At 52.0% G+C, this 25,666-nt stretch overlaps 1 pseudogene; it reads left to right on the plus strand.

The window, feature by feature from the left end:
* Positions 1-10,174: 10,174 nt before the first annotated feature.
* Positions 10,175-11,045, plus strand: LOC142458403 (3-hydroxyacyl-CoA dehydrogenase type-2 pseudogene; annotated as a pseudogene).
* The last annotated feature ends 14,621 nt before the right edge of the window (positions 11,046-25,666 follow it).

Here is a 25,666-nt window from a genome sequence, read left to right on the forward strand (position 1 = left end):
TGTCTTACATACTTTGGACATGTGATCCGGAGGGACCAGTCCCTGGAGAAGGACATCAGGCTTGGTGAAACAGCGGACCAGAAAGCATGAAGAAGCATTCAAGGGGATGGGTGGACACGGTGGCGGCAGCAATGGGGTCAGACATAAGAGCAATTGGGAAGCTGGGGTAGACCGAACTCGGCACAGCTGCACTGAGGGTCCCTATGAATCAGAACCAGCTTAATAGCACCAAACAATAGCAACAACTCAAATCTGAGTTCGTCTTCCATTCTTCTGATGCCAGCTGGAGATAAATAGGGGCTTGGGGAGAAGGACCACAGAGGTGACATGCCCCTCTGGTCACATCACATGAGGACACGTGATATCCACTGGACTCATCACTGATGATGCTCACCTTGAACCTGGCTTAGAGTGCGGACCAGCTCTCTCCACCGTGAAGCTACCCCTGTCCTCTCTCCGTATCAGCTTATTCCTGAGGAAGGGCTGACTCCGTCCTGTGAACCTCCAGCAGAGGATCGAATATTAACCAACCATCATTCTTCATGTGCAGGTGGGGTTCTGGTTGGGTGGGATGGGGTCCCTGTCCCTGTCCCTGAAGACACTTGATCAAGCAGGCTCTGCTTCTCAAAAAGAACGGGATGATGGAGGTAGGGTTGTTGTGTGTGTGTCATGGGCTCAGGTCCAAATCTGGCTGGCCCTGTGTCCAACAGGCCCAAACACCACCCTGTCTGGGGCCATCCTCAGCAACTGTTCTTACACTGGAGCCAGTGTGTCCATCCACCTCGTCGAGGGCCTTGCTCTTTTTCACGCCCCCTACACTTGGCCAAGCAGGATGTCCTTCTCCGGGGACTGGTGTGTCCCGATCACATGTCCAAAGTACACATGAGACAAAGTCTCGCCACCCTTGCCTGTAAGGAGCATTCTGGCTGTACTTCCATCAAGACAGATCTGTTTGTCCTTTTTAAAAAATCATTTTATTAGGGACTCATACAACTCTTATATCCATCCATCCATCCATCCATCCATCCATCCATCCATCCATCCATCCATCGTGTACATTTGTTGCCCTCATCATTTCCAAAATGTTTTCTTTCTACTTGAGCTCTTGGTATCAGCTCCTCATTTTCCCCTCCAGCCCCACTCACCCACCCTCACGAGCCCTTGATAATTTATAAATTATTAATATTTTTCATGTCTTACACTGACCGATGTTTCCCTTTACCTACTTTTCTGTTTTCTATTCCCCTGGGAGGGGGGTGTATGTAGATCATTGTGATTGGTTCCCCCTTTCTCCCCCACTTTCTCCTTACCCTCCTGGTATCACTACTCTCATTATTGGTCCTGAGGGATTTATCTGTCCTGGATTCCCTGTGTTTCCAGCTCTTATCAGTACCCCTGTACATGCTCTGGTCTAGCCGGAACTGTAAGGTAGAATTGAGTTAATGATAGTGGGGGTGAAGAAGCATTAGAGAACTAGAGGAAAGTTTCAGTGTGGCTACACTGTGCCCTGACTGGCTCATCATCTCCTCCTCAAGACCCTTAATGTAAGGGGATGTCCAATTGCCTACAGATGGGCTTTAAGTCTCCACTCTGCACTCCCCCTCATTCACAATGAAATGATTTTTTGTTCTGGGTCTCTGATGCCTGATACCTGACCCTATTGACACCTCATGATCACACAGGCTGGTGTGCTTCTTCCATTGTGGGCTTTGTTGTTTCTCAGCTAGATGGCTGCTTGTTTACCTTCAAGGCTTTAAGACCCCAGATGCTATATCTTTTGAAATCTGGGCACCATCAGCTTTCTTCACCACATTTGCTTAGGCATCTTCAGTGATCATCTCAGGAAGGTGAGCATCATGGAATGCCAGTTTAATAGAACAAAGTGTTCTTGCATTGAAGAAGTACTTGAGTAGAAGCCCAATACTACCTTAATACTAAACCTATAAATATATGTGCACAGATCTATTTCCCTATCATCATAAATAAATATATTTACATATGTACGTGTCTGTATTTAGACCTCTATAAATGCCCTTTGCCTCATAGTTCTTTCCTCTATTTCCTTTTACTTTCCTCTTGTCCCACTATCATGCTCAGCCTTCATTTGGGTTTCAGTAATTCCTCTCGGTTATATTACCCTTGATCATGCCCTACCAGACCTCCTACACCCTCCTTGCCATTGATTTTAGATCACTTGTTGTTCCCTTGTCCCTGGGTTTGTTAACACCCACTTCTTTCCCCGTGCCTACCCCTCTCCCATGTCCCCCCTGAACCATCGGTCCCATTGTTTTCTCCTCCATACTGTTTATCCCCGCCTACCTTATCTAGATAGACATGCAGAGACAACAATAAGCACAAAAACAAGACAGAGCAAAACAAAGCAACAAAACAATACAACAACAAAACAATTACAAAAAGAGAAAAGCCTATAAATAGTTCAAGGTCTGTTTGTTGACCTTTAGGAGTGTTTCCCTCTTGAGTCTGATGGGGCGCCATGCCCTGGCCCTTCATTCTATTTTTGGTATGCCCTCGGGACTTCCTTGCTCTGCTCCCCTTGCTGTTCTGTTGCACCCCCTTAGTGTTTTGCTTCAGTGTTGTGGGGTCAGATTGGGCACAATTCCAGCACTGTGTCTCCAGTGCTGTCCCCCGTAGTGCTATGGGTCAGTGAAGGACATTGTGTCTCATGGTGGGGCCAGCCCTATGGTTACTATGCATTGGCTGCTCTGAGCAGGAATTTCGTTCTTGGGGCTTGGTGGGCCAGGATGTGCTCCACTCTCTCTTCCTCCCCCTTCATTTACTCCTGTGTGCTCTGATCAGACATATTCCTCTCCCTGAGCTGTAGCTTCAGTGCTGTCCTCTGGAGTGAATTCTTCTGTGGGGAGAGGGCGATGTCTACATAGTTTGGATTGGGACCAGCGCCGCAGACCTCTCTATTGGTTCCCTGATTCATGCCAGTATGTTTCACTCATGTCTTGGCGCACCTGGTTGAAGTCTGTTCTCTTAGCCCATGATACTGTCAATATTCTTTGCCAACACTAGAGTTCAAAAGCATACTTTTTTTTTTTTGGTCTGCCTTGTTCAATGTTCAACTTTCCCATGGAGGTGAGGTCATTAAAAAGACCATGACTTGGGGGTGCGGGAGGGTAAAGATGTCAGGGGGGGCCTCCTTCTCGGTCTCCTAGGGCCACCATAGCAAGAAGCCACATAGTAGGGAGCTTGATGAAATAGAACTGTGTTTTCTTAACAATCTGAGTTGAGGGTGTTGATGGGATCTCTCTCTCTCTCTCCATCCCTCCCTCCCATCTTCCATTATCCTAAGATCCCTGGATGGTCCAGGGCTTATATTGTAGGGGCATTTGGGCCAGAAGCTGTACCCCCACCCCCATGCCTCTGCATCCATGGTCAGAGGGATGCCAGCGACCACCGGCAGATGCCAGATCGAGGAGAGAAGCCCCCAAGAGGGATCTCAGGGAGCTGAGGCCCCGAGCCAGACTTTCAGCCTTCGGAAACGTCTAAAGAATAACAGATGATTGTTCGTTAAACCACCCCAACCAAACCCGTGCTGTCAACTCTAATTCCGGCTCAGAGCAGCCCTGCAAGACAGGATAGAACCGACCCAGGGGGGTTCTAAGTCTTTACAACTGTACAGCAACCAACTGTCACATCCTTTTCCTACAGAGCGGCTGTGGGAAGGAGGGGGTGTCAAACCACTGACCATTTGATTAGCAGCCAAGTGTGTCACCATCACTCCACCTGGCAATATCAGGTACCTACCTGGCACATATCAGGTAGCCAACAAGCAGCTTTGGGGGCTAGAAGGACCCCCATGAACTCCAGCAGCCACAAGATCAAACAGCACATGGCTTGAAGTCCATCTGCTGCCCAAGACTTCTTTGAAGTGTTGAAAAGCAAGGCAGTCCCTTTGAGGGCTGAGAGGCACCTGACCCAAAGCCATGGTGTCCTTCATCCCCTCCCAGGCACGTGAAAGGTGGACATTGAATGAGGCAGATGGAGGAATGGGTACATTGAAATGGTGGCGTTGCAGAAGAGGAATATTGAAAGGACCTTGGACTGCCAAAAGGACAGACAAATCTCTCTTGGAAGCACAGGTGGAATGCTCCTGCCAGGACGCCGAGACTTCTTCTGTGGTTTGGACGTGTTGTCAGGCGAGAGACCAGTCCCTGGAGAAGGACACCTTGCTTGGTCAAGTGAAGGGGCAGAGAGAAAGAGGACGGCCCTCCAGGAGATGTGCAGACACGGTGGCTGCAGCCACGGGCTCTGGCACAGGGAGAGTGATGAGGATGGGGGAGAACCGGACAGCATTCTGTTCCGTTGTCCCCCGGGGTCACAGTGGGTCAGAATGGGCGAGATGGTACCAAATCACAATGTCGGCAGTGCTGGCTTAAAGGGCCAGCACCCTTGGATGCTAACCAGAAAGTGGGAGATGCAAGTCCAGCCAGAGCTGTCTCAGAAGAAAGTCCTGACAATCTGCATGTGAAAACTGGCCCCAGGACACCCCTCGGGGTGGGGCGCAGTGCTGCTTCGGTGCAAGGAGGAGCCGAGAGGCAGGGCGGACTCCAGGGCGGCTGGGTTCAAGTGCTGCTATCCCGGAGAAAGCACCCACCACGCGCCTCTCCTTCGGCCCTCTCCAGTGTCTCTTGTATGTTGGACCGAGGTCATCAGCTGCCATGGCCACAGGGCCCGCATCACCAGCTAGCCGTCCTTCCCCTCCCCACCTGCCCAGACCATGACCCCAGGTCTTCTAGAAATAGGCACAGGGATGGAGCAAAAGACACCAGAGGTGGCAGCTGCTTAGAAAACACTGCAGGGGGAAGAAGGTATGCTGGTCTGAGGTCTTAATGAAGGTTGCCATGACAGCAGAGCCTGCCCACGAAACATGCACTCAGCGCCGGCCTCTTCCTTCGCCCTTGGCCCCGCTCTCCCTGCAGAACATGGGGTACTGGAACGAGGTGCGTGCAGCAGTGGATGAAGTCTGTGGAATGACTGGGGAACACACACAAAGTCCTGGGGTCACACCTTATGAGGCTGGTGTCCCCATTGCCCTCCCTACAGAGGGAGGACTTTGCCTAGGTTGCCCCAGGGAGACCATTGCTGGACCAAGAGATCCCTGGGTACAACTCCGACCGCTGGCATAGCGGGGCTACACAATGAGCCGCTCATGACTGGCGAGACCGGTGGTTCAAACCCACCAGCTGCTCCATGGGAGAGAGATGGCCCTATCTACACCGGAGAGGAGTCCTGGCGGCCTGGGGGTGATGCATTCAGCTGCCAACTGCAATGCCGGCAGTTCGAAACCACCAGCCGTTCCTCGGGAGAAAGACGGGGCTTCTTAATCCCATCAAGAGCTACAGTCTCAGAAACCCACACGGGCAGTTCTTCCCCGCCCTACGAGGTCACTAAGCGTCTGAGCCGACCTGAGGGCAGTGAGTGAGGTTTGAGTCTGCTTTGGAAAAGATTTCACAATCTCAGAGCCCCAACGGGGTAGTTCCACTCTGCTCGATAGAGTCACCACGAGTGAGAATTGGCTCCGCAGCAGCGAGCTTGTTCATTTGTCTTTGAAGTCTGTAAGCAGGTGGTGCATCGCAGCAGATAGGCGTCCGTGACCCTCTGAGCAGTTTCCTGATCCCCGAACCTCTGCTAGCTCGTGCTGAATGCTGCAACATGCTCCAACCTCAGGGCCACCAGCTGCGTGGGGAAGCGGTAGGGGCACACTGGTCGCAGCTCCGGGCTTTAGACACAACAGGTTACAGCTGCGAGCAAGCACCCTTGGGCGCCAAGCCCATGGCAGATGAACCACTAGCAGACTGCATGTCTATGGCTCCCGTTCTCATCTGGCCCATGTCTGGGGAGGAGATCCTAACACGCCCCTGCCCCGTGCTGTTTACTGCCGTGGATATAACGGGGACAGAAACCGACCCGGTGGGTGGAATGGTCGTGCCATTGAATTCTCAAACTGAGCCCGTTTGGAGAAGGGTTCATAATTCCACCAGGACCACAGGGGTCTGTGGCCATTGATCAAGCAGGTGTGTCTCTTAACAGAACAGGCGTGCGCTCCCGGAACAGCCTGGGGGAGCACCTGTGCCATCCCCACTCTTCTTGTCTTCGTGGAACTGGATGCGGGTGAGTCCCCTGGCCTGGGCCACTGCTACCAGCTGAGCAGCCGGGAGGAAGTGCATCTTCTTCGAAGAAAAACAACTGTCCATCTGAATTCTACCTTTCAAGTCTGGATAGAGCAGAGGATGTACACTGGTGCATATGGGAGCTGGAGGCACAGGGAATCCAGGGCGGATGATACCTTCAGGACCAGGGGTGTGAGGGGCGATACTGGGAGGGTAGAGGGTGAGTGGGTTGGAAAGGGGGGAACCGATTACAAGGATCTACATGTGACCTCCTCCCTGGGGGATGGACAACAGAAAAGTGGGTGAAGGGAGACATAGGACAGGGCAAGATATGACAAAATAATAATTTATAAATTATCAAGGGCTCATGAGGGGGGGGCGGGGAGGGAGGGGAAAAAAGAGGACCTGATGCAAAGGGCTTAAGTGGAGAACAAATGCTTTGAAAATGATGAGGGCAAAGAATGTACAGATGTGCTTTACACAATTGATGTATGTGTGGATTGTGATAAGAGTTGTATGAGTCCCTAATAAAATGTTAAAAAAAAGAAAGAAAAACAACTTTCCAGCCTCACATTCCCCGCCTTTGCCTAGATTCTAGGCAAAGAACTTTCTAGGCCCTGGAACTTTACCACCCCACCCTTCTTTACAGATCTCTACCCCCACCCCATCTGCCTCCCTCTTCCAAAAACTGCGCATGCACACACACACACACACACACACACACACACACACACACACACGGACATTCAAAGTCCCTCCCATCACGGTCTTGGCTTCCTCATCCAGAGGCAGTGGCTGTTCCCTCTGCCCAGGATGCCCTTCCCCACATGTCCACAGGTCGCCCGCCCTGGTGTCCGCAGGTCTCAGCTTTCACCCTTTCCCCTGTCTGTTCCTTCCCAGGACTGCCTTCTGCAGGTGGTGTTCCACCACCTGTATGGGGCAGCACTTTCTCTCTAAGCAAGGTAGGCCTTGGAGTCAGGGACTTCTTTGTCCCCATCACTTCCTCTGAGCCCTGGGAAGTTCCTGGCAGGCAGCAGGTACACAGCCGGCTCTTCTTAGACCAAGGAAGTGGCAACTAACAATCTGGTATCGTCCCTCGATGGTACCGCCCGCAGCTACTCACTGACAGCTTAGCGGGGTGCTCACACGCAGAGGCACCTCAGAGGAGACGCCCAGCAGTCTGTTTGCAGTGGGGCACCACCTGAACACAGGATGAAGCACACGGGGTCACCATGGGTTCAGCTCAACCCCCCACCTCCACCCCAGCAACGGGTTGGGTTTGCTTTGGGATTATGGGTTACAACTGTGGTCCGTTAGTCCCTGCCATGGAGTCCATTCTGGCTTACGGTGGCCCTGTCACTCCCTAAACCCACTATTGTCAAGCCGATGCCAACTCAGCCACCCTGCAGGACAGGGTAGAGCTGCCCCTGTGGGTTCCCGAGACTGTCACGCTTTATGGGAGTAGACTGCCCTGTCTTTCTCCCAAGGAGCAGCGGCTGGTGGCTTTGAACCGCTGGCCTTGCAGGTAGCAGCCCAACCTGTAACCACGAGGCAGAGCTAACCTATCCCTGTGGTTTTCTTTCTTCTTTCTTTTTTATAACGCATTTATGGGGAGCACTGACAGATAGTACAACAATTCACAATTAGTTCGATCAAGCATCATTTTACAATGGCTACCACCGTCAGCTTCAAAACAGTTTCTTTCTTCTTGAACTCTTTGATATCAGCTCCCCTGTAATCCCTCCCTCCCCCACCTTACCTACCCCCACAACCCTTATATCTGTGTGTGTATGTGTTGCTGTGTTTTGCACCATCCAATGTATCCATTTACCTACAATCCTGTTACTCGCTCCCCTTGAGTGGGGTTCTGCAGTCATCATTGCTGTCAGCTCCCCCTACCCCCTCTCCACCCCCACTCTCTCTTCCCACACCCTCAGGGAATCATTACTCCCTTTACTGTTTCTGAAGGGTTATCTACCTTGGCTATCATGCATGTGATTTTCCAAGACTGTGGATCTTTATGGGTGCAGAGAGCCTCGACTTTCTCCTGTGGAGCAGCCAATGGGTTCAAACTGTTGACCTTTGAGTTAGCAGCCCAATGTGTAACCCACCACGCCACCAGGGCTCCCTATGAGTGCTCGCAGGATATACATAACCACTAAACAATCATGCACAGAACTGCATGCACAGAACCTCCAAGCATATGGAAATTTTATTTGGTTTTATTTTATGGGTCAATTGTCCAATCCCTGCTGCACCCCTCCTCCCCATTCCCTTGGCCAGTCAATAGGTTTCAGGAGGGCAGATGCTCCCCAGCTGGGAGGTGCCCCCCACCATTTTCCAGATGGGCTCTGCTCTCTGCCTCTCTCAGCATCCAGATCCTCTGGCATGGTCACCAGTAGCAGGAGCAGCAAAGGCCAAAGCCCTGCCAGACTGAGTGAGAGGCCTTTTGCTGTCCACTCCAGGCACCATGAGGCCTCTCTGGTTTCATCTGAGAATCAGCATCATGGCCAAGCTGGTCTAGGCGAGAATGCTCAGAGGCAGTCCCAGGCCAAAGGGGCCACTGCGTCCATACAGGAGGTGGACACACAGTGAGGGAGAAGCTGCCGGTCCCAGCTGCAGGCATCTTGACAAGGCTGGCCCTAGCTTTGTGGACCCCAATCAAGGGGTCTCACCCTCTCTGCTGCTCTAGAGCATAGTTGACGGAAGACCAGCTCCCTCTCTCTTTCTGGTTCTGTCACTTTGAAAAGGCTAATTAACCCAGCGGTCAGCAAGCCTGTCTATGAGCATTCAGAGAATAGAAACGTTAGGCCTGCAGGTCATGGTCATGATGTTCATGGTCATGATTTCCTAAGGCTGGTGTACCACCTAGGTAGCCTTGGTGGCTCCATGGTTATGTGTTGGGTTGCTAACCTCAAGGTCAACAGTTCAAAACCTCCAGCTGCTCTTAGGGAGAAAGACGAAGCTCTCTCCTCCTACGAAGAGCTACAGTCTCCGGGACCCACAGGGTGATCTGTCCCATTGAGTTGCTAAGAGTCGGCATTGACTCCACAGCACTGAGTTTGACTTTACCATCTCCTGGTCCAGTTCTCGAAGCCAAAAGTTGAAAATCAACGTGTCTGCAGGGCCAGACTCCCCCTGATATCTCCAAGGGAGGCTCCCCCTTGCCTCTTCTAATGTGGCAGTTATGTAATCTCCCATCAACTTGAGCAAAGGGGTGGAGTTTAGCTTGTCAATCAGGACATATCCAATGAGGCCTCTGTGCGTATGACCTTCTCCTGAGGATTCTGGGAACTCCTGTCTTCCTCTCTGGAGGCAGGACACATACTCTAGACATCCCTGTTGACAAGCCACATAGAGACACATTGATGGAGCCAGAGCCCTGGAGCTGGAGGAGCCACGTGGAGACCCACACCAGTGCTGAGATGCTTCCACCACCACTGGATCCACATGACTTCCCACCCACTGGCCTGTGATCTTCCTGCATTCGGCGTCATTGCAAGTGCTTTGTGAACCTATAGAGAAATTTATGAACTAGTACCAGACATATGGGCTAATATCAGACTTTGGGACTTATTCTGGATTGGGCCAGGGTGCTTAATATACAATTGGTCTTCTCTCTTGCAAACATAGGAGTCTCCCTGGATTTGTTTCTCCAGGCCACCTGGACTAACACATCTGGCTTCGGGGGGCTGCCTCCCGCCCCTGGCACTCCTTGAGCTGTAGCTTTGCCCCCTTTCGTCTCTCCCTCTCTCTTCACATGTCTGTCTCCTCTGCAGGTATCTGGATCCAGACCCCTCTCTCCTTAGAAGGCCCAGACCGAGGCCCGCCCTCATCCAGATTGTCATCATCCTTGTTGACCCTGCAGAGAACCCACGTCCAGCTGACGTCACTCACAGGCTCCAGGTGCGCATGGCTTTGTCCGTCCCGACTCAACCCAACCTGTCTTTGTCTATGCTCCTGCACTCTGCCCAATTTGGGGGGCACAAAGAAATGTGCAGATAACGCATCCAAGAACGAGTGAGGGGAGCAAAATGGCTGCTGCGTGTCGGAGTGTGAAGTGATAACTGGAGGAGCCTCGGGTCTAGGCTTAGCCACGGCGATGCGACTGGTGGGCCAGGGAGCCTCTGCTGTGCTTCTGGACCTGCCCAACTCGGATGGAGAGGCCCAGGCCAAGAAATTAGGGAAGAGCTGTGTCTTCGCCCCTGTCGATGTGACCTCAGAGAAGGACGTGCAAGCAGCCCTGGCTGTAGCAAAAGCAAAGTTTGGCCGTGTGGATGTTGCAATCAACTGTGCAGGCATTGCCGTGGCCATCAAAACATACAACTTAAAGAGGGCCCAGGTCCATAGCTTGGAGGACTTCCAGCAAGTTCTCAGTGTAAACCTCATAGGTACCTTCAATATGATCCGCCTAGTGGCCCAAGAAATGGGCCAGAATGAACCAGACCAAGGAGGCCAACGTGGAGTCATCATCAATACTGCTAGTGTCGCAGCCTTTGATGGCCAGGTTGGACAGGCTGCATACGCTGCTTCTAAGGGGGGCATAGTAGGCATGACACTGCCTATTGCTCGGGATCTGGCTCCCATAGGCATACGGGTGATGACCATTGCTCCAGGTCTGTTTGGCACTCCACTGCTGACTAGCCTCCCAGACAAGATGCGCAACTTCTTGGCCAGCCAGGTGCCCTTCCCCAGCCGACTGGGCGACCCTACTGAGTATGCTCATCTGGTCCAGGCCATAATTGAGAACCCATTTCTCAATGGAGAAGTCATTCGACTAGATGGTGCCATCCGAATGCAGCCCTGAAAGGAGATGGCAGAGAACACACCCCCCCTTTGCTATTCCTTTGGAATGCTGGCGTCCACTTTAAGAGGAATCCCAGTGGCTATTGTGTAACTTTGCCTATATGTCACTCTGTGCCTAATAAAGTTTGCATTTCTCGGAAAAAAAAAAAAGAACGAGTGAGGCCGTGTTCCAATAAAACTTTATTGAGGCACACAGGAAGGGGGTCATAATGATCTGAACCTTTCTGGGACTGTTTGCTCATCTATAAAGTGGGGAGATGCTCTCTTAATAGGATCACGAAGATGTAGGTGCAGGCAAGCGTTTTGCCCACTGCACAGTAAATGCAGGTTCAGGCTCACCCCCTTAAGTAAAGGAGACATTCATTCACAGCAGCCGCCCTAAGCCTACGCCCTTGCCCCGGGCAGCAGCCCTGGCCTCCAGGCAGCAGGCCACACCAGGGGACTCTGGGGGTCTGAGTAGGCTGAATGGCTGATGGGGTCCCTGGCTGGCCGAGCTCTCTCTCTCCCCAGGAGGCTTTGCATTTGATTTCCTCCTTGGAGGCCTCATCTCATCCTGTCTCCTCTTTATTTCACTCCTCCCCCTCCTAATCTGGTTAACAACGTGCCCCCCCCTGCCCCGCCCCTCAGCTTCTCTTCTGGAGTCCTCAATAGCTAGGCAGCCCCTGCCTTTCGGGAAAGCTGCTGACAGGGAGATCAGAGCTAACTGAATTGCCGCCTCATTAATAAGGGGCCACCGCACCAGAGCCAGCTGCTGCCCCTCAGCCTGCCCCTCCCCGCTTGCAGCTGGCCACCTGCCTGGGCCCTCTCTGGCGGGGGCCAGAAGGGGCTGGGAGGCTGACCCGGCCTCTGGGGTGATTCCCAGCCCCTTGTCCTTCCTCTTCTTCCCGGATGCTTCCTCTGCATCCGGACAAGAATTGAGGCAGCTCCTCCGTTGACCTGCAGAAACAGGTGTCCACACACGACTTGCCCCAGGTCACACAAGCCAGCTGGGCCTGCTTCTTCCAGAGGAGGTCAGCTCTGGCCTACCCGGGTGAGCCTGCTGGAGGTCAGCTTCCTGACAAGACGCTGAGAGACCCAGGGGGCTGGGTTTCCCAAGACAAAGAACCAAGGACCGTCCATCCCTCAACCTTCTCCCTACTTCCTGGCCTCTCTGTGCACACATACCCGGATACTCCCTGTGCCTGCACGATCTCTGGCCTCTGACCTGCCTGTCCCCATGCCACCTACTAATAAGCCTCCTACTAATAAGCCGTAACTTACCTGCCCCCCACCCCACTCACTTATGTTCCCCACTCTCTGAGCCAAGCTTGAAGGGCAGCCTGGATGAGCCAGGGAACACCCTCAAGGGCCATTCTTTTTTGGGCCGACTGGTCCCTGGGTGGTCTTGAGGGGAGAAGATGGAGGCAGATAAACGCGGACATCCTCTGCTTCATTAGGTCAAAGGAGAGCCAGGTGTCCTGGCCAGTGCTGAAAGAGAGAGGGAAGTGGAGTGCAGGGAAGCAGGTGGCTCAGCCCCAACAGCCGGAGGCTTGAAGAAAGGCCACCCCAGGAAAGGCCTGGAGCTGCAGAACTGGAGCCACATTGCACGTCCTACGCCGATGCCGCCATTAGGTGCCACCAAGTGGTCCCCCCCACCCGTGATGGCCCCACACACACTGGGCAAATGTCTTCAAAGCCCTGCCCCCAAACCCACGAGGCCCTGCCCATCCTCACGAGGTCCTGGCCATCCTCACCAGGTCCTGCCCATCTCCACAAGGTCTGATCCCATCTCCACGAGGTCCTGTCCATTCCCACGAGGTCCTCTTCATCCTCACGAGATCCCGCACCATTCCATGATGGAGGGGGGGGGGGTTGGTCTAACCATTGTGCTCCGTCAAGTTCCCACTGAATGATGTTTTCATTTGTGATCATTTGTACCAAAGCAGAGCTCCAGTCCTTTCTGCGCCGCCCATTGGTTTGGGCTCTCTGCAAGCCAACTGGCACATCTTTCTTCCTCGGTGCATCTTCCAGTTAACAGCCGAGCTCACAAACAGTGCACTACCAGGTCTGGGACTTCCCACCTGCCACTAGGTCCCCAAGCTGTGCTGCAAAGGGCCCCCACCCGGGGAGTCTCCGGTAACGTCCATGAGAGTAGAGCAGGTTTGCTTCCCGGACTAAGGTGCTTTCCGATCTGGAAGGTGCTCCAGCATTGGTGCTCAGGTTCAGAAGGACCTACCGGTGGAGGTTTAGCCTGAGGGGTCCCAGCCCTGTTGGGAAGGCACCAGCAGGCCCTGAATCTCCAGCTGCCTATCCAAGGGGAACTCTCCCAATAGACTTGTGGCAAGGGGGTGCCTCTATGGGGCACTTACTGGGACCTATTGACCTAAGTGCCAACCAAGAAATGGCTGTCCCCACTCCCTGCCCCTACATGCCCATTCCCCCACCCCTCCCCTGTTATGGAACTGTGATTCCCACCCAGTGTGACCTTGTGGCAGTGCTGTCACACACACACATACACATACACACACACACACACGCCAGCAGCAGCAGCAGCAGAGAAGAACCTAACAGAGTCACTGTGGGAAGCTCAACGCGAGAACAAGCACACCCTTCTGAGAGGCGAAGGATTCACTTTACCAGGGGCAGGGGGGACCTTTTCTCTGGCAAGGGCCACTAGGAGTTTTACAATATCACTCAAGGGCAAACAGTTAACGCAACCCTAGAGGCAAGGACGTTCAGACTTCATCTCACATCCTTGGGACACGTGGTCAGGAGAGACCAGTTCCTGGAGAAGGACATCACGCTTGGGGAAGTGGAGGGGCAGTGACAAAGAGGAAGGCCCTGGACAAGATGGACGGACACGGCGGCTGCAACAATGGGCTCCAACACAGGAGCCCTTGCGAGGACGGCCAGAACCGGGCAGTGTTCCATTCTGTGGGGCATCGGGTCGTTGTGGGTCAGAACTGACTCGATGGCACCTGACAACCACGTGATGGCCGGAGCTGCTCCTTGTTGGGGAGACGTGTGATGCCGGCTGGTGGGAATGGCTTTGGTGGCCCAGTGTTCCCCAGCCCTGCTTGGGCCCCGCCTCTGACGGCAGCCCGTGGCAGTTGGCCAAAAGCTCCCCACTGCTTCATTCCATTAAACAAGGCGCTGTGTCTTGTCCCTGGCCCTCCTGGGTGGTGTCTGATGGCGGGGCATCACATGCCATTGGACCACGGACGCAAATGAGGTCCGAGGATGGCTGCAGGTACAGAGCTGGGGGACAGGCAGGGCGCCCTCAGGAGGAACCCACACAGGCAAAGCCCTAATCTGTGCTCTGAGCCCCTGGAGTGATGAGGAAACACATCTCTGATCATTAAAGCAAAGGAATCTTTTAAAGGGGGGAAGCAAAGCCTGTGCGCTGACCCCAGCTCCCACATCCTGAAGCCGATCCCAGAGAGGAACCGCAGTCATCTAGCCCTGCTGGACGAGCCCTGCAGGCACAGGGGTTAAGCACCTGGCAGCGAACCCAGAGGTGGCTGGTTCAAATCCACCCAGCTGCTCCACGGAGATGACAGCCTGGGAAACCCGGTGGGGCAGTCCTCTGTCGCACGGTTAGGTGGCAATGAGGGCAAGAGCAGCAGCAGTAGGGCTGAGGGAGGCGAAAATGAATGGAAAGGGCCTTCTCTCACCGCCTTCCTCTTCAGACAATTCTAGGGTCTACACTGAATTACAGGGATGGAGGAGGACCTGGTGGCCAGGTTTCTAATCCGCGTGATCATGGATGAAGACCCGTTGAGGGGGGGTGGGGGGCGGGCTGTTTCTTGCTATGTAGAGTTGCTTGTCTAGAGGGCAGAGGCGTGATGGATTTAGGACCCTGTGGGTAGGGTTTCGATGACGAAGAGCTTTCAGCCATCATATATAAAGACCCGCCACATTCGATAAGAAAGTAATCACATGCTGATAGGAAAAAACAGTCAAATTACGCCAACCTGCAATTCGCCCGAACAGGCATGCAAATTGCCAATAAATATCTAAAACGACCTCAGCATGGCTGATAATTAAAACAAGGTGTTACTTTTCCCCCTGTCCTGTCACATTGGCAAAAAGCACGTGAGATGGAGACTAGCCTGCGTGGGTGAGCGTGTGGAGGAAGAGAGATTTCCAGAGCCCTGCGCTTGTTTGGAAGGGCAGCTGGGCGACACACAGTCCAATGAGAAAGGCGAGCCCTCCCCCCACCATGGCAGTGCCAAGTTTAGGGATGTAGCCCAACTCCTGGCGCTACCACCATAAGTACTCAAGATGACAGACAAAAGAGTTCGTTCCAATGCCGCCACGGACTTTGAACCAATGTAAACAGCTACCCGGGTAGATGTGGTGACATTGCAGCAGATCAAGGACAACCACTCCCGGCCATCAAGAGTTGGCGCTGGCTCATGGCAACCTCTAGCACGGGCTTCCGGGTGGAGGAGGTCTCCATGGGGTTTGCATGGGCTGGTGTTTTGGAAAGAGATTGCCAAGTCTTTCTTCCGTGGTCCTCCCGGAGGTCCTCAACCCCCCAGGCTCCTTGGTCCACAGCCAACGGTGTTAATACCTGTGCACCGGCCCTAGGCCTCGAGACAGGATGCTGCTGTCGAAATGCATGAGGGAGACTGCCTGAGAAACAGGCTTCAGAAGAGTTAGATTGTTTCAACAACTGTGATCTCAGTTTGCGAGATATGCAACACTCTGTGTTTGTACATATGGACTGTAAACTAGCTAGAGCAGTGGTTCTCAACCTTTGGGTCGCGACCCCTTTGGGGGTCGAAGGACCCTTTCACAAGGGTCACCCAATCCATTCTGCATATCAGATATTTACATTATGATTCATCACAGTAGCAAAATGGCAGTGATGAAGTAGCAATGAGCATAATTTTATGGTTGGGGGGGTCACCACAACATGAGGAACTGTATTAAAGGGTCATGGCCTTAGGAAGGTTGAGAACCATGGATTTAGAAGGTTCCAAACCAAAGCATTAATGATGGTCTTGTCTGGAGAAGGAAACTGGAGTTGGGGTAAGCAGGGAGGGTGTGGGAGTAAGGGGTACATTAAAGAGGAACATCTACCTTGACTCACAGACCCTCTGACTCCAAGTTAGGTTCACAGTGAGCATGTGTTAATTTGATGAAAACCAGCACAATCTACAACCTGGTAGGATCTAAGAGAATTCTGGTGACTCCCAGTGCCTACATCATTCCACTAGCTCTTCATCAAACAGCTTCAGGCCCATTCCACAAATGCAAAGTTGAACATCAGAGACACATTCGAGCTTCCTGGGGGTCTTCATCCACTGGACAGTGGGTTGAAAACTTGGCCACAAGGTCTTCCTCCGTCTCTGTATTTCAATGCAGGCGGGGTTCTAGGGCCCCAGCCCGGTGGGCTCCAGGCTGATCTCTGGAATTTTACTGTCTAGATAAAAGAGATGCATCAGCTAGCTGTCACTGCATAACAAGCATCCCCAAATTGAACAGCTTGAATCAGCAACTACGTATGACAACCTCGTGCGCCTACAAGTTGACCGGGTTAGACTTGCTGACTTTGGCTGGGTGTGCATCTGTGATCAGAGGGTGTGTTGGCTGGTGTCTAGGCAGTCACAAATGACCACAGCTGTGCCAACTTGGATCACCCACTTGAGCCTCTCACATCCCTCCAGTCAGCCAGTTCGGGCCAACTCTGATGGTGGGGGCCCGAGGGCATGGGGAAAATCTACATGGTTAAACTTGGGTCAAGCTTCCTACTGTCCTTTGACTAAAGCAAGTACCAGTGCCAAGCAAAGAACAAGAATGGAGACAGGAAGGCATCTGCAGGGCCGTGAGCACCATCGCTGCCACAAGGAAGCCAGCTGGAGATGGGAGGCCTTCACAGCTTCTGTAGGAGAGAAGAGGCTGCCTTGGGGGGTAGGGGGTGGAGCATCCAAGAACTGAGGAGGGTATTGGCCACTGTCTTCTTTATAGTGGGCTCCCAGGGAGATGAAGAGGAACCCCAATGCAGGCCTGACAGCCACAGAGCGAAACCAAAATCCAAATTCATAGTGATCCTATAGGACAGAGTAGAACTGTCCCTGTGGGTTTCTGAAACTGTAACTCTTTACGGGAGTAGAAAACCTCATCTTTCTCCTGAGAAGCGGCTGATGGTTTTGAACTGCCAACCTCGTGGTGAGCAGCCCAATATGGAACCCGCTGCACCGCGGGGGCTGCTTATGGCCTGGAAATCCCCCTGGGGCAGTTCTTCTCCGCCGCCAGGGTTCACTCTGAGAGGCAGTGAACTCCCCAGCAACAAACACAACCCCAAGATTCACTGCAGAGCCTGGGCCAGGACGCGATTGAGCAGATCTGTCCAGGAGCTGGCTTTACTCCATCTGGCTGTGTCCAGAGAGCTGTGTCCTGACCCCCCTAACCACCACTGTCTCGCCAGCCTCCCCCTGCTTCTTGGCCCCTAACCCTGACTCCTGATCACAGCTGCCTCCTCTCCACCAGCAGCTCCCTCCCAGCTCTGCCGGGACTCGGTGGGGAGTGATGGATTCTGCACCGGCTGCTTACAGGAAATATTGCCACTCACTTCGCATTTATCCGGCTCCTCATCACCGCACAGGGGCCAGCGGGGGCGGGCTGGTGGCCATCCATTATCCATCCGCCTCCGCCAGAGGAGAGGGAAGTGCCCTCACCTGGGAGGGCCAGGGTAGGCGGGGCTGGGGCGATGGAGCTCTTGTCCCATAATCATGGATATTTACTATGAGTTGCTGTGTGCATCGCACGGGCGGGAGGGTGTCTGGGAACACTGCAGCCTCATTAGCCTGGGGATAGAGGAAAGGGGGTAGGACAGAGCGTGTCGGAACTAGAACCACAGATGCAAATGACCCTTGAAGTCCTTGCTGGGCTGGATTCAGCACCAAGGCAGGAGACGCTGGGCGCTGCCCTCTCCCCTAGTCACTTGTACTGGGACCACCACCGTGACCCCATCGTGTTTTCACTGGTTGGTTGATTGCCATTAGCCAGGCCTTTCTTCCTAGCCTCTCCCAGTCTGGCAGCTCCCTTGAAATCTGCTCAGCTTTCCAACCACACCCTCTGGCCGACTGGAAGTGCCAGGTGTCCAGCAGGTCAGTTCTACCTGTGGAGTGAGAAACAGCCTGGGGCCAGGGGAGGATGTGGAGCCAGGCCTAAGCCACAAAAATAAGCAGGAGCCTTTGGGCCACCAATTCACTGGGAGGAATTTTCTAAGCATATGGACAGAGATCCATGTGCGCAGCCGTGCTGGCAGGGACAAAGCTGGGGCACACCCTAACAGGCCCACCTGTGATGTTTCCGTGTTGCATGACGCCGTGCCAGTGCTGACCACTCTCCATCCACTGCCCCACAGGACACACTTTGGGTTCTCAGTGCTGCATTGTCAGGAAAGCGCTGGACTGAAAGTTGCAGGTGCAGCGGTTCAAGTCCCTCCGCCCACCGCTCCTCTGGAGAACGATGAGGCTGCCTGCTCCTCTAGGGATTTACACGGCCCGGGGAACCCTAGAAAGGGTCAGTCTGAGTTCACAATCAATCTGATTCGGTTTGGTAGGTGTGTTAGTCTGAGTACTTTGGAGACACAAATCCACAGAAACTCATGTATAAGAGAGAGTTTTATATAAAGGTTAATTGAGCATCAAGAAAACATCCCAACCCAGTGCTGCCCAAGCCCACAAATCCAACATTAACCCATATGTCCGACATCAATCCACAAAGTCCTCCTCCATCTCACAAAACATACGCAACGATGCCGACTGCAGGAGGAACACCGAATCAGTGAATGTGTAAGCATCTCAGCTCTGGCAGGGGTCTCCACACGGCTGCTCCAGCACCCAGGGCTGCATCAGGGTAGGTCTATGTGACTTCTCCTTGGGGATGTCTTGCAGGAAGTCAGCCTTGAAAGCTGAAGCAGGGAACTGCTAAGGCAGCTGCACCCTGGTCTGATCATCAGAAAGCAAGAGACCCGAGAACTAGAAAGGTGAGGCTCACTGAGCCATTGATCTCTCCGCCCTTCAATTAACCCCACATGTATGTATTGGCCAGGCTGGCACAATAAACTACCTCAGTGGGTTAAATTTTTACAGTAGCAGCTAGCCTCATTTCTTTTCCTCGGAGCGGCTGATAGTTTTGAACTGCTGGCTTTGCCGTTAGCTGCCTAACCCGCTCTACTTTCAGGGCTCCTCACCGGAAAGTGTATGGTTGGGAAATACTTACTGACATGCACAAGGCCTGAGATAGTTAAGGTTTATTGTGGGATTAATTGAAGGGCATTTGAAACCACCAGCCATTCTGAAATAGAGAGAGGGGCGGGGGGGGGGGGGGCGGAAGCTGAAACAATTCTGGTGTGAAAGAGTGACAGTTTCATAAACCCACAGTGGTAGCTCTACTCTACCCGATAGAGTTGCTGGGAGTCAGTCCTCAGGTGTCACTGGGAGTCAGTCTTCTCGAAGGCAGTGGGTTTGGTTTGGGGTTTGGGGTCCACCGATAGGCACTGAGGTTGCTTCCATCTTCCTGCGATTGAGGAAGCGCTGTGGTGGGCACAGGCGGTGTATCTGGGCATGTTTTGCCCCTTTGAGCTTGAGGATCCGGTCTATCCTGAGTGGGGAGTCTGCTGGGTCACTTACCATTTCTGTGTCCACGTGCACCTGAGCTGCTTGGTGGTGGTGATTTTTTAAAATAGGCTTTGGACTTGGATGGAGTGCTGGCTCCTAACTGTCTCAAAAGGATGGAGCCTGGTGAGAGGAGGGGGCCAGGGGGAGGCAGCCTCTCAAGTCTGTGTTGACAGAGTGTCTCGGGCACAGTTATTGAGTGCCACGTGTGGTGGGGGAAAGTCCCGGGTCCCTCTCCGCTCATTTGCATGTGTAACTGCATGTGTATATATATTGCTTATTAGTGTCACTGGCATTTGCATTTTAAGTGGATTGGTTTGTTGGGCATGTTCTTGAGAGTCCTGGACTTGGAAGGAATTGTCTAACTTCACTGCTGCTGGAGCAATAAACCACGGGGCTTTTTCTGAGATGGTGGCTGGGTGGAAGAAGGAGGGGACACCAGACTACTCCGTCCACTCCCAGCTGGGACGACAGGGGCTGTGACCTTGAGCAGGCAGCTGATGCTCCGTGCCTCGGTCTCTCCATCTGCTGTTGGACTCCCTGCTCACCTGGCAGGACTGACTGTGTCACAGGTGGAAGCTGAAACCTGTAGCTACAGGCACTGTCATCCCGGGTGCCCCCTAGCATCGGCCTGGGCACCTTCTCACCCTCCAGCGGCCACAGTGCCCTCTCCCCAGACCCGTAAATTGCCACACCTCCCAGTGCCCTTGCTCCCCCACACAATTTAATGAACGATGTAGACTCCCCAGAGAGAAGCTGTGAGCTTGTTACAGGGGACAGACCATCCACCCCATAAAAGCCAGTGCTCACTTCTGATAGGGCCATTAATAAAAGAGCCTTGGAAATGATTGGCAGTGATGGATGCAGCGTGGCTGCAATCCTCAGTGTTGGCTGTCCGTGAACATGGTCTCAGTGAGGTGCTGCTTGCTCCATGGGTGTTTGGAGCCATGACCTTTCAGAAGAAGATTCCTGGGCCCACCTTCTTGATGTGCTGCTGGGTGGTTTTGAATGCCCAACTTTGGGCTCACCACCAAGTAGGGAACCATGTATGCTGCCCAGGGCCCCCATGGATATGATACCTGTCACTTAATTAAATGCCTAAAGTAGCTAAACAGTCCTAGAGGACATGTGTCACTGGTCCACACATTCAGTTCATCAACAACCTTGTAGGCAAATAAGACAGGATGCGGCCTAGTCAGGAGAAATGGAGGCCGGGTGCAGGCGGCAATCTGGATGAATCTTGAAAATCTTATGCTGTGAAGTCCGTCCGTCAGTCACATGAGAACAAATAGACACTCTCACTCAACAGGCCAATGTATACAGGCAGAAGTTTATTAGTGATGTAGTGGTTTAGTGGTTACACGGTCAGCGGCTAATTGCAAGGCCAGCAATTCTGAGAGAGAAAGATGGGGCTTGCTACTCACATCAAAGAGTTACAGTCGGAGACATCCTCAGGGCCAGGTCGACCCTGTTCTGCAGGTCCGCAGTGCCCCGGCGTGGCCTCGAGGGCAGGGAGTTTGGTGGGTGTCTGACTTTCCAGTCAAACAGTTCCACGTGGTCGGCGGTGAACATACTGGACACGACAGGTCTAGAGGACGCTAACCTAGTGGGCTGTGGGTTAAATCAAGAATTTTGTGTCTCGAGGAATAGGAAAGAGTGAGCATTCATTAAAACCCACTGAAGTTCAGGGTATGTGAGTTCCAGAGAATCATTAGACCATCAGGAGATCCGGAATGGAGTACCGAATATGACAAGTAGACTGCAAGTAATTGAACAACCTCCCTGGAGAGGGGAGGGACTAAGGTGCTGGCCTTGGTCACGCTGGGACTGAGCGGGGTCCGTGAGGCTACAGGGAGAAAAACTGTCCTTAGGTGTCAATGCCGAGCCCGGTTTCCCCAGCAGCCTCCTACAGAGGAGGGACCAAGAATCCTGATATCACTATGCATGCCCGCTGCAACTGACCAGTGGAGTCAGTGGGCGGTGCACTGTGAGAGCCACGTTTCCCACGATTGGAGAAGGGGGTGCAGATGAGCAAGGGAAGGGAGCCAGGATGACTCATGGGGTACGAGATTAGAGCTGGAGATAGAAGGCAGAACTCAGGTTGAGTGTAACAGACACAGAGGGCTACAAAGGGAAATATTTATGAACGCAACCACTCCCCTACGTATCAACGCGGTTACGTCTCGAAGGCCAGGTAGTTAGTTAGGCAAACAGTGGCACCGTGCAAAAATTGGAGGCCATGTCAGATCACGTCATGCAATGGAGGATGATCACATCATTATACAAGTGACAACGCACACCATTGCATAACTCACCGCCAAGCCACTGAGACTCCTGACCCAGGGAGGCTGATACCTAACTGCTAAGCATTCACTAAATGCCCGATGTATGTTATGAATGGACAAAGCACTCAGATAGTATATAATCTATACATATACATACACATAGATATGTGTATATATGTGTGTTAGTATATACACAGATGGCTCTGAAAGTCTTAGGATGGCACAAATGAGTAAGTACTTGACTAACAACCAAAAGGTTGCAGGTTCAAATCCACTCAGAGGGATCACGGAAGAATAGGCCTGTCCATCTGTTTCCAGACAGTCAAATCCATGAAAACCCTGGAGAGTGCAGTTCTACTCTGGACACACAGGGCCAGCTCAGTAGGTTGGGTCTCACTCAGTGTGGTGACCTGTGTGGTCACTCCCCACCACACACACACACACACACACATACACACACACGGCAAAGTACCACAGCCTTCTCCCTCTCCAACCTATCCACCATGGCTCCCCAAAGCTCCTCCTCCCCCATTGGCCAAGGCAGAAACGATCACCCCATGCCACTGTCCCTCCTGTGGCAGCCCGATCACCCACCTCCTGTCTGGAAGGTGTTGAGGACCTCCTTGGTGGTGAGGAGTTAGCCCATTGACAGAACGGGGACACCAACCCTAGTGACAGCCATGGACATGGCAGTCCATCCGCATGCGACAGAAGGCCCACCCGTCACCACTGCCACCACAGACCCTGCGGTCACTCTGCTAATGAGAGGGCTCCGAGGTCCACCTTCCCTTGTATGTACAAGTGAAGCCACTGACCTCAAGGCAGGTGATCAAAGCCAGTGCCATTAAGTCACACGATTACGATGACCTCATCTGATATACTTTGGACATGTTATCGGGAGAGACATGTCCCTGGAAAAGGTAAAGTAGAGGGGGAGTGAAAAAGAGGAAGACCTTCGACAAGACAGATGGACTCAGCGGGTGCAATGATGGGCTCAATCATAAGAGCAATCACCATGCTGGCACGGGACCCGGCAATGCTTCGTTCTGTTGTACACAGGGTTGCTGTGAGTCGGGACCGACTCAACAGAACTACCAGCAATGGCAAGGTGAAAGTCCCAGTCTCCCTCAGTGAACTTCATCTCATTACCCCAGTCTACTCAAACATACCAACGACTGTGAGCGTTGCCCCAGGGCCCGGCAGTATTTCATTCTGCTACACAGAAGGCCTCCAGGAGTCGAAGTCCAGTCAACGGCAACTAACCATCAATAAGAGCAACCAACCAACTCTCAGAGCCACAAGGAAAGCCTGGGAGAATTCCCTGGTGGAAGATGATTCTAGAAGACACATCCAATGGTCCTCAAAGGCCAAGGTCATCAAACACAAAAAATTCTAAGTCATAACCAATGTAATAGTTACATAATTTCTTGTCAACTTGAAGATAAGAAAGTGTAAGGGTTTAGTCTAGCCTATCAATCAGTCATAGCCTGATGTGCCTCCTTGTGGGCGTGGTCTTCTCATAAGAAGGGTTCTAGGAATCTCTCTCTCTCTCTCTCTCTCTCTCTCTCTCTCTCTCTCTCTCTCTGCCTTCACCTTCCTGCTGGCAAGCCACACTGACACCTGCACGAGCCCTGCAGGTGTGTCCACTGGATTGACAAGACTGTGCACCCAATGGCCTGCGATCTTTCTGCATCATTGCATGTGGCTTCCTGAGTCTGAAGAGGGATTTAGGGACTAGAATTGGATTTATGGATTAGTATCTGATTTATGGACTTGAGTTGGACTGGGCTGGGATGTTTTCCTTATATACAATTACTTCTTGATATAAAGCTTTGTGACAGTTACATAATCTCCTGTCAATTTGTGAAGGGTGGGATCTAGCCTGTCAATCAGGTCATAGCCAATGAGGCCTCTCTGTGGGCATGGCCTTCTCCAGAGGATTCTGGGAACTCCTGTCTTCCTCCCTGGAGGTGGGACACATGGTTTCTGCTTCGTATTTCTGATTACAAGACTCGTGGAGCTGCACTAGTGCCCTGGAGCTGGAGGAGCCATGTGGAGAGCCCTGCCAACACAGAGATGTTACAACATCACTGAATCCACAAGACTTTCCACCCACTGGCCTGTGATCTTTCTGCATTCAATGTCATTTCATGTGTTTCGTGAGTCAGAAGAAGAATTTCTAGATTGGTATCAGACATGTGGGTTAATATTGGACTTATGGATTTGATCTGGACTGGGCTGGAATGTTTTCTCAATATTCAATTGTTCCTCTATATAAGCTCTTTCTTATACACATATGAGTGTCTGAATTTGTTTCTCTAGTCAACCCAGACTAACACCAGCTCTTTCTTATACATATATGAGTGTTTCTGGATTTGCTTTGGTGGTCTAACACAAGAGATAAGACGACTAAATATAATGTGGTATCCCAGATAACATCCTAGAGTAAAAATTAATACACATAATTAGGAAATCTGAATAAAGCCTGACCTCCAGTTAATATTAATGTATCAATATTGGTTCATTCATTGTGGCCAATAGGCCATCCTAATGTAAGATGGAAACAATGGGGGAAATTGGGAATGGAACATGTGGGAGCTTTCCATACCAGCTGCACAATCGTTCTGTAAACTTAAAACAATTCGGAAATAAAATATTTGCTTACTTTTTGGCTTTAAGGGGCAGTTCAGGTCTGGGCTGATGGTCAAAATATGTTGATGTGATTATTATTTGTAGCTTCCCTGAACCAAACCAAGCAGCTATTTGGTCTTCGGTTCCACGAACCATCATGATTCATCAATGTTTCCATCAACAGATTGTCAAATGCTAAATAGCACCTTTAAGAAGCAGCAGATCCATCAGGCCAATGAGCTCATATTTGTCAGAGAAAATTATATTCATCCACAGAGTGCTTCCCACCTTCCTGAGCTCAGCAGTGGGTGTGAGCACACTTCCTGGGGCATCTTGGCTCCTCTACTGACTGGTATGTGACCTTGGTCAATTTACTTATCTCTACTTAGCTTCAGTGTCCCGTCACATAAGCATGAGAAGTACATCTCCCCAGAGCATTGTGAATGTTCTTATTAGGTCCTCCGATGGTCGGGGCTACCTGTCCACTTGGCGAGACTATGATGTACATAGCCTATAACCACCCTCCATTTGGTGAGCTGATGTGAGCAGCCAATTAATTCGTTGAAAGGGAAATTTCCTTCAGGGTGTGGCCTGCATCCAGTATGGATAGATGATCTGGTAAAGCTTGCCATTTCTCAACCTTGCGTCCAACTTGTCATCATCTGGCCTGTGGTTCTTGGGACATGACCCGCTACCCTGACATCTGACCTGCTGGTTTTGAGTGTGGCAACCTCTACAACCATGTGAGTTAGGAGAAGCGTCCATCCTGCCCATGGATTTGGGTCTTGCCAGCTTCTACAACTGCATGAATCGCTTCTTTTAAATAAATCTCTCTATATGAACCTCTCTCTCCCCCTCTCCCTCCTCTCTCTCTATATAGATGGATAGAGATATAGAGAAATAATATATGGAACAATGCGGTGGATATTGGGTAATTAACCATTAGGTCAGCAATTCAAACTCATTAGCCACTCCACAGGACAAAGATAAAACAGTTGAATCTTAAAAAGATCTACAATCTTGTAGACACAATATAGGGTCACTATAAGTAAGAAACCGACTCGATGGAAGTGGGTTATGTTACCATGAACTCTCAGAAGACCAAAAAAAAATCTGTTTTGTAAGAAGTGTTGCCAGAATGTTCCTTGAAAGCAAGAATGTCAAAACTTCATCTCCCATCCTTTGGATGTGC

The sequence above is a fragment of the Tenrec ecaudatus genome, chromosome 10, assembly GCF_050624435.1.
Source record: "Tenrec ecaudatus isolate mTenEca1 chromosome 10, mTenEca1.hap1, whole genome shotgun sequence".
NCBI lineage: Eukaryota > Metazoa > Chordata > Mammalia > Afrosoricida > Tenrecidae > Tenrec > Tenrec ecaudatus.